This window comes from Herpailurus yagouaroundi, unplaced genomic scaffold (assembly GCF_014898765.1).
Source record: "Herpailurus yagouaroundi ecotype Mexico unplaced genomic scaffold, PumYag 166, whole genome shotgun sequence".
Lineage (NCBI taxonomy): Eukaryota > Metazoa > Chordata > Mammalia > Carnivora > Felidae > Herpailurus > Herpailurus yagouaroundi.
The window spans coordinates 28,393,701-28,401,385 of record NW_024412407.1 but is presented as its reverse complement, the minus strand read 5'-3'; the positions used below and the strand labels follow the sequence as shown (position 1 = coordinate 28,401,385).

Below are 7,685 nucleotides of genomic sequence, written 5' to 3'. Positions count from 1 at the left end.
CATGTAGAGATTTAGTAGATGATGATGGTAGCATTTCGGATCAGTGAGGAAAAGTCAATAAAGGAGGAAACACTTGCCTAACAATTTAAAGTTTAAAAGGACAGTAAGTTTGTGACCTACCTCATTCTTGTATCAAATAAATTTCAGATGGGTCCAAGATTTAAATGAAATTCAGAAATCAGCAAATACACAGTCATCTCTGTGTATCATGAAATAACCAGGGAAGGAAAAGATGGAAGATACATTGACTATTTACAAATTTTAAACTTTTGTATTTCAAAAATCACCATAAACAAAGTGAAAGAAAAATGAAAAAAATGGGAAAATTATGTGCAACACATATAGCAAACAAAAAGCTAATTTTTCTTACTTTTACACAGAAATGGAAAAAAATTAATAATCTCACATAAAATGGGCAAAGTGACTCAATGGATATTTCATCCAAAAAGAAAAGAGAGAAAAAAGTACTAACATCCAGCAAACACATGAAAAGACCCTTTTCATTCTTGATTTTAAAATGCTAATTAAGAAGATAGTGTGATGTACATTTGCATGTTACATAAAATGACCTAACTTTTTAGAGACTAGCTTAGAAAAATCACTCAAAATTAAAGACACATAGTATTTGACCCAGGGAATTCCCTTCTAAGAGTTTCATAAATACTCCTATAAGTTTGCGAAGATAAATGTACCAAGATTTCGATTGCAGGGCCATATGCAAGAACAAACAAAGAGAAGCATTTAAATATCTACTAATACAAGCCTGATTAATAAATACTAGTATATTTGACACATGCTACAACATGGCTGAAACTTGAAAACATAAAGCTAAGTGAAAGGTTGCATATTGTATGATTCCATTTATAGGAGATATCCAGAACAGGCAAGTCTTTAGAGACAGAAAGTAGATTAGTGATTGACAAAAGCTGATGTAGGGTAGAGGAACTGAGAGATGATGGCTAAGAGTATGAGGTTTCTTTTGGGGGTAGGAAAAATGTTCTAAAATTGTGATGATGGATGCCCAACTCTATAAACATAGTAAAAAACCTCCGAGTTTTCTACTTTAAATGAATGAATTATATGAGCTGTGAATTCTATCTTAATAAAACTTGATAAAAATCATACCACTAAAAATTTTTTTAAAAAAAGTAAGTAACAGTATATTGATGCAATGGAATATCATGCTGTCAATAAAAGGCATGGGAAATGCATTGTTGAGGGAAAATGACAAAGATAGATTGTTAATAAAAAAAAAAAAAAGCATCTGTTAGCTTTCTTTCCAGCGGTCTGTGAGTGATGGGCATCCCTTGGGACAACTGGGCAAGACCAGGGGCAAAAGAAAGCCTTTCCACAAGGAGCAGAAGTTTGAGCTGGGTCACACTGTTGCACTAAGATTGGTCTCTGCTGTATACACACAGTCTGACTTTGGGGAGGCAACAGTAATTACCGTGCCTGGAGGCTGGATCTGGGGAATCTCTCCTGGAGCTCCAAGTGTTCTATATACAAAGCAAGGATCATCGATGTTTGCAAATGCATCTATCAATGAACTGCTTCACCAAGATTCTGTGAAGAACTATATGATGATGACAGCACACCTCCCAACCATGGATGAATCCCACTATGTACTGTCCCTGGATGGGGAGGAGGCCCAGCTGACTCCTGAGGAGGAAGAGATTAAAAAAAAAAGATCAAAGAAAATGAAGAAGAAATATGAGGAAAGGTCAAAGAATGCCCAAATCAGCATCTTCTGGAGGAGGAGTTCCAGCAGGGCAAGCTTTTTGTGTGTATCACAAGAAAAGCAGGCCAGTGTGGCAGGGCAGATGGCCTTGTGCTAGAGGGCAGGGAACTGGAGTTCTGTCTATCTGAGGAAAATCAAGGCCTGGAAAGGCAAACGAATCCTCTGTCCTCCCATCTTCGTTCATGTAATAAAGGTGCTTATTTTTAGAAAAAAAAAAAAAAAAAAAAAAGGGAGGGGGGAAGTGCATGTGGCTGAATACTTTGTATATAGGAGTGCATTTTTTTGTTTTTCTTGGTAACAAGAATAAGCAAACCTAAAGGAAAACCTTTGCACTGTTGATGGGATTGTAAACTGGCACAGCCACTATGAAAAACAGAATGGAAGATCCTCAAAAAATTAAATATAGGATGATCATATGATCTGGTTATTCCGCTTCTGGATATATATGTCCAGAGGAATGAAACACTAAGTTTAAAAGATATCTGTACCTCTGTGTTTATAGCAGCATTATTTACAATAACTAAGACATGGAAACAACCTAAGTGTCCACTAATGGATGAATGGATAAAAAAGCTGTGATATGTATATACACCCACCCCCCCCCACACACACCAAATTAAATATTATTCAGCCATAAAAAATGACAAAAACATCTGCCATTTGCAGCAACATGGATAGACATTGAAGACATTACGCTAAATGAAATAGGTCAGAAAGAGAAAGGCAAATAATCGTATCATTTCATTTACCTGTGAAATCTAAAAATAAACAAATACAAAAAGCCAAACTCATAGAAAAAAGATCAGATTTGTGTTTATCAGAGGCAGGGAGTAAGGGGAAGGAGAATCGGAAGAAGGTGGTCAAAAGATGTAAACTTCTAGTTATCAGGTAAGTAAGTACTAGGGATGGAATGTATAGCATGATGACTATGGTTAACATCTATATGATATATGTACATGAAGGTTATAAAAAGTAAATTCTGAGTTATCACAAGGAAAATTTTTTGCCTTTTTTTTTTGCTTTCTCTCTTTTCTTATTTTTTAATTTATTGTATTTTTAAGTAAACTCTATACCAATTGTGGGGCTTGAACCCAAGATACTGAGATCAAGAGTCGCATGCTCCACCAACTGAGCCAGCCAGGTGACCCCCTTTTAATTTATATTATTTTTAAGTAAATGCTTTCTCTTTTTATAAATGCTAACTAAATTATTGTAGTAATCATTTCACAATGTGTATGAATCAAACCATCAGGCTATACACCTTAAATGTACACAGTGATGTATGTTAATTATATCTCAATACAACTGGAACAAATTAAAATTAAAACATTGTGATGGGGAGAGAATGAGATCTGTTGCTCTTGTTCAAGTTTACACACATTGCTAGATGGTTTCAAAAGACTGGGTGTTCCCTAGGGCTTGTCCATTATTGTTATGCATGAAAGCAAGTTCTGAGTGCTGAGCATTAGCAAACTAAGATCTTTCATGGACTCAAGGTCCAGTAAAGATAGCTCTTGTTTTTATTGGAGTCAATAGCTGTGAGAGAAGGTTTTTCCCTTAATCGTTTGTTCTTTCATTCAACCAATATATATTGAGTGCTTGCTTTTACAACGTACTGGACCAGGCACTGGGTATATAGTGGTGACTAATAATAATCATACTTACATTTATTGAGCCATTAACCAGAGCATGGTTCTGAGTATGTTACAGAGATGATCTCATTTTCCTCACAAGAATGCTGGGATATGGATACTACTATTACACTTTTGAACAGAAGAGGAAATTAGAGTTTAGAGAGGTTGAGTAGGTTACTCAAGATTACATAGCTAATAATAAGCAATGACCTTAGGGTTTGAACCTACGGAATCTGATTACAGAACATTTACTTCTTTTTTTCTTTTTAAATGTTTTTATTTATTTATTTTGAGAGAGAGAGAGAGGGAGAGAGAGCGAGCAGAGAGCATGGAAGAGCAGGGGGAGCTGCAGAGAGAGAGGGATAGACAGAATCCCAAACAGGCTCTGTGCTGTCAGTGTGGAGCCCTACATGGGGCTGGATCTCATGACCATGAAATCGTGACCTCAGTCGAAATCAAGAGTTGGACGCTTAAGTGATTGAGCCACCTAGGCACTCCAGAACATTTACTTCTAAACATTATATACTGCCTTTAAAAGCACCATTAATTTCATCGTGGGAGAAGGGAATCTTGCCATTCTATCACTCCCGCATGATAGAAAGGAATAGTTATCAATATTACTAGCAAGGAAGAACAAGACAGACATTTTTCCTGCACTCACTCAATTATTTCAACAGAATTTTTTTTTTTTTTTAATTAAGTACTGGGGCACCTGGGTGGCTCAGTCAGATAAGCATCAGACTTCGGCTCAGGTCATGATCTTACAGTTCAGAGGTTTGAGCCACATGTCGGGCTCTGTGCTGACAGCTCAGAGCCTGGAGCCAGCTTCAGATTCTGTGTCTTCCTCTCTCACTGCCTCTCCCCTGCTCCTACTCTGTCTCTCTTTCAAAAAGAAATAAAACATTAAAAAAAAAATCTACTGTATGCTTAGTACTGCTGTAAGTCCTGTGGCTATAATGGTGAAAAAGACTGGTAAGATCTCTGCCCACAAGGTATTTACATTCTAGTAGATGAGAAAGTCTAAACAAGTAAAATGCAAAAAATAACCACAAATTGAGGTGAGAGAGAAATTGATTACAAGAGTAGAGTAAAATAGAAGTGAGCTATTTGCGATTAAGGGTCAGAGAGAAACTCTCTGAGTAAGGCGACGGTGGCCAAGATGGTAACAAGTACTCAAAACCATTTACTTTGCCTTCTGGGCACAGAGCTAAACAGCATTTCCCAGGCTCTTTTACAAATTGATGGAGCCAGTGGAATCTGGGCAAAATTGGCAGACTCCTCTTTGAGGCCTGATGCTAAACCTCTGCTGTGATGCTCCACACATTCTTCCTTTGTCTTCTTGCTGGGCACAGACAGTCCAGTGAAGGACTCTGAGGCCTTAGAAAGTGATAAAGCCACCTACTGAGGAGTGACCCTGAATCCTCATTAGGAAAGCTGGCTGTAGGAACCTGACATGAGCTGATTAGACTGTCATGACTGAGGGATAAACCTTTTTTTTTTTTTTTTAACAAGCCACTGAGATTTGGGGGTTGTTATGGCAATTAGCACATCCTGATACATTAAGCGCTATTGAAGCTAAATCTTGAGAGATGAGAATGATGTAGTGTGGGAAAGAGTGTTGCAGAGAAAGGAAATAGCATGTGCAAAGGGTCTGAGGCATGTGCAAAGGGAAGGAACTGCTGTGGACAACAATCTGAAAGGTGCCAGTATGCCTGCAGCCTCAGTGAGTGAGGGTGTTGAAGTGGGGAAGCGACACCTGCACCCCAAGAAGGCAGGTCTTTGCAGACCTTGATGTGAGGGCTTGATTCTCAATGCAATGAAAAGCCATAAATGTGTTTCAACCAAGGGGGTGGCATGATTCATGTGATAAAAATAACCTCAGTTGTTAGTGTAGAGCAAATTAGAACATGCAAGACTACATTTAGGACCAGGACAAGGTTACATATTTTGTGGGGCCCAGTGCAGAATGAAAATGTGCAACAGCAGAGCATTAAACAAAATACAGGGATGACTCCCAGGTCATCGCAGCGGGAAAGGGGGGCATTGGGTGTTTTCTCCAAGTGACGGGAAACCGGAAGAAGCACGGGTTATCCCCATGAAGTGATCATGTGGAAATGGCAACGGTGGATGGTAACTACCTACACCACTTAGGAGAAAAGAACAACCTTCACCGGAAAGGGCTGCAGGGGGAGCTGAGCCTGTGATGAGATACAGATTTTAATTAAAGCAAGGTAAAGATTTGTTTACTAATCAAAGTATGGGAACTTTAGAGGGCACAGTGTGGTGGCAGAGAGTGTGGCTGACCAAAGTGGCTAATGAAGGATGATACTCAGTTCCAGTCCTTCCTTTCTTCACTATCAGTGATGTGCATGGTGATGAGAATAGCAAAGAACATGTCCTATCAGATTACTCTCAGTTCTGTTCCTAATTAGAGCCCAATAAAGTGGCTTATAATAACTAAAGCAGAGGAAGCACTTTATTTAGGGTGTCAGATTATTGCCAGAATCCTAGATGATGAGCTTACTTAAGGCAACATGGGATCTCCCATAGTGTCTGAGTCTTTCATATTATCAGCCTTTCTCAGTGCTTTGGTGGTAAGTGTCTCCTAGACCTCCGAGGAGTCTGTGGTTTATCCAAAATCTACTTTCAAATCTATTCTTAAAATGATTCCAAGCAGCCCAAGTTATTAATTTATAATCTAAAAGAAACAAAACAAAATAAACTAGATTATTTTTTTGAGCTAGCATACACCTTTGCTAATAAACTAACTCACAGTAAGGAGACAAACACATACCAACCCAAAGCAAAATTAAATATACAGATAAAATGCTGGTAAAATGGTGTTTTGCATAGATTTAAATATTGTAATTTGCTGGGTTTGTGAGGCAGGCGGATGCAGTTCATTCTGAAGTAGCTTTTGGGTCTTTTCACATGATTTGGCTATTCTTAGATTTCTGAGTCATTCTGTCCTCCATGCTAGTCGTTTTCAATTCCATATTCTCTATTCATGAGGGAGATACAACATTAACCAGTCCAAATTTGGCTATGTGGCTTAATACTCTGAACAAACAGGCTATATATTCATTCCTATTCTTAGCAATACCTTGGGACAAGTTGAATGTAAATAAAATATTTGGGCAATGCACTCTCACACTGTAGAATTTCTGGTAAGAGATGCCAGGAAAACTTGGCATGCACATTATTGCATAATTGTTTTGATTCAATTTGGTTGTCTTCTTAATGACTAAAATCCCAAAGCAGTAGGAATACTTAGGAAAGAACAGAAATGTGGATAACATGGGATGAGCCAAAAGACCCTGCCAATGTTTTATCCAACAGAAGCATCATATCCTAAACACTAATGCAGGAGATACATTGATATCTGGAAATGAAATTCTTTTGACAAATGGAAGATAGTAATAAATTCTTTATCCAAGGTGTCATCATGGGAGCTAGGAAGTGTGAGTATAAATAGACTGTAAGGGGACTGGGAATTGAAATTTGAAATTCCATCTACATGGGTTTGTGAATACAGCAGAGGAAGAGGGAGAGAATCCACCAGATAAATTAAGGATTCCCAATGTTTTACTGTATTTTTTATGCTCACCTGATGAAAGTGTCAGCTAGATTGTTGCTCCTTGAGGATAAAAACCATAGCTCTTCATCCTCATATCTCCATTGCCCCAAATAAGGCCTGGGACATAATGGACACTTGATGACTATTTGTTGAACTATAAGAAACTTCAGTGGCAGGGTAAAGCAGGCCCACACTTATTCTTCCACCATATTGTTCTAGGGGAGCCACTGTGTGTTAGAACCACCTCCTTACCCTCCAACTAGCTTTTAGCGTATCGTCTCATCAACCACTCTGAAAATTTCAGTGGAAGCAAAGTATTGACTCTGTCCTACTTTTTACCTCATCCTCCATTTTCCCCCATTTTTTTCCATCAGGAAGCTTTAGGGAACCATATATGCCTCAACTGCAGTAGAATCCCAGCTCTGAATAGGAGACCTCCCAGGTGGAGAAGTATTAGCTCTGACATGCCTTGTCTGGTAAGGGCTATCAATCTAACTTAGGCCCCAGACCATCTTCTTTGTCTTCAAAAATTACAACCAACTTGAGATAATTCTTGGCTCCCTCATTTAACAAGTAGATATTTTAAGACCAAAAGGCAGCATGTATATGTAGTTTTGTGTCACTTTGTACCAATATGTGGTACTCCTAAGAAGTTAGATATTATAAGTCACATGCAGATTCATATTCCATGCTTTTATGCGTGTTTGAGATCAATTTCTTTAGTACTCAATTCCAC

General features: G+C 38.3%; 1 pseudogene; it reads left to right on the top strand.

Annotated features, from left to right (window-relative positions):
* Window positions 1-1,296: 1,296 nt before the first annotated feature.
* The window catches only part of LOC121038410 (40S ribosomal protein S8-like), a 57,725-nt pseudogene continuing 51,336 nt past the window's right edge, over window positions 1,297-7,685 (top strand).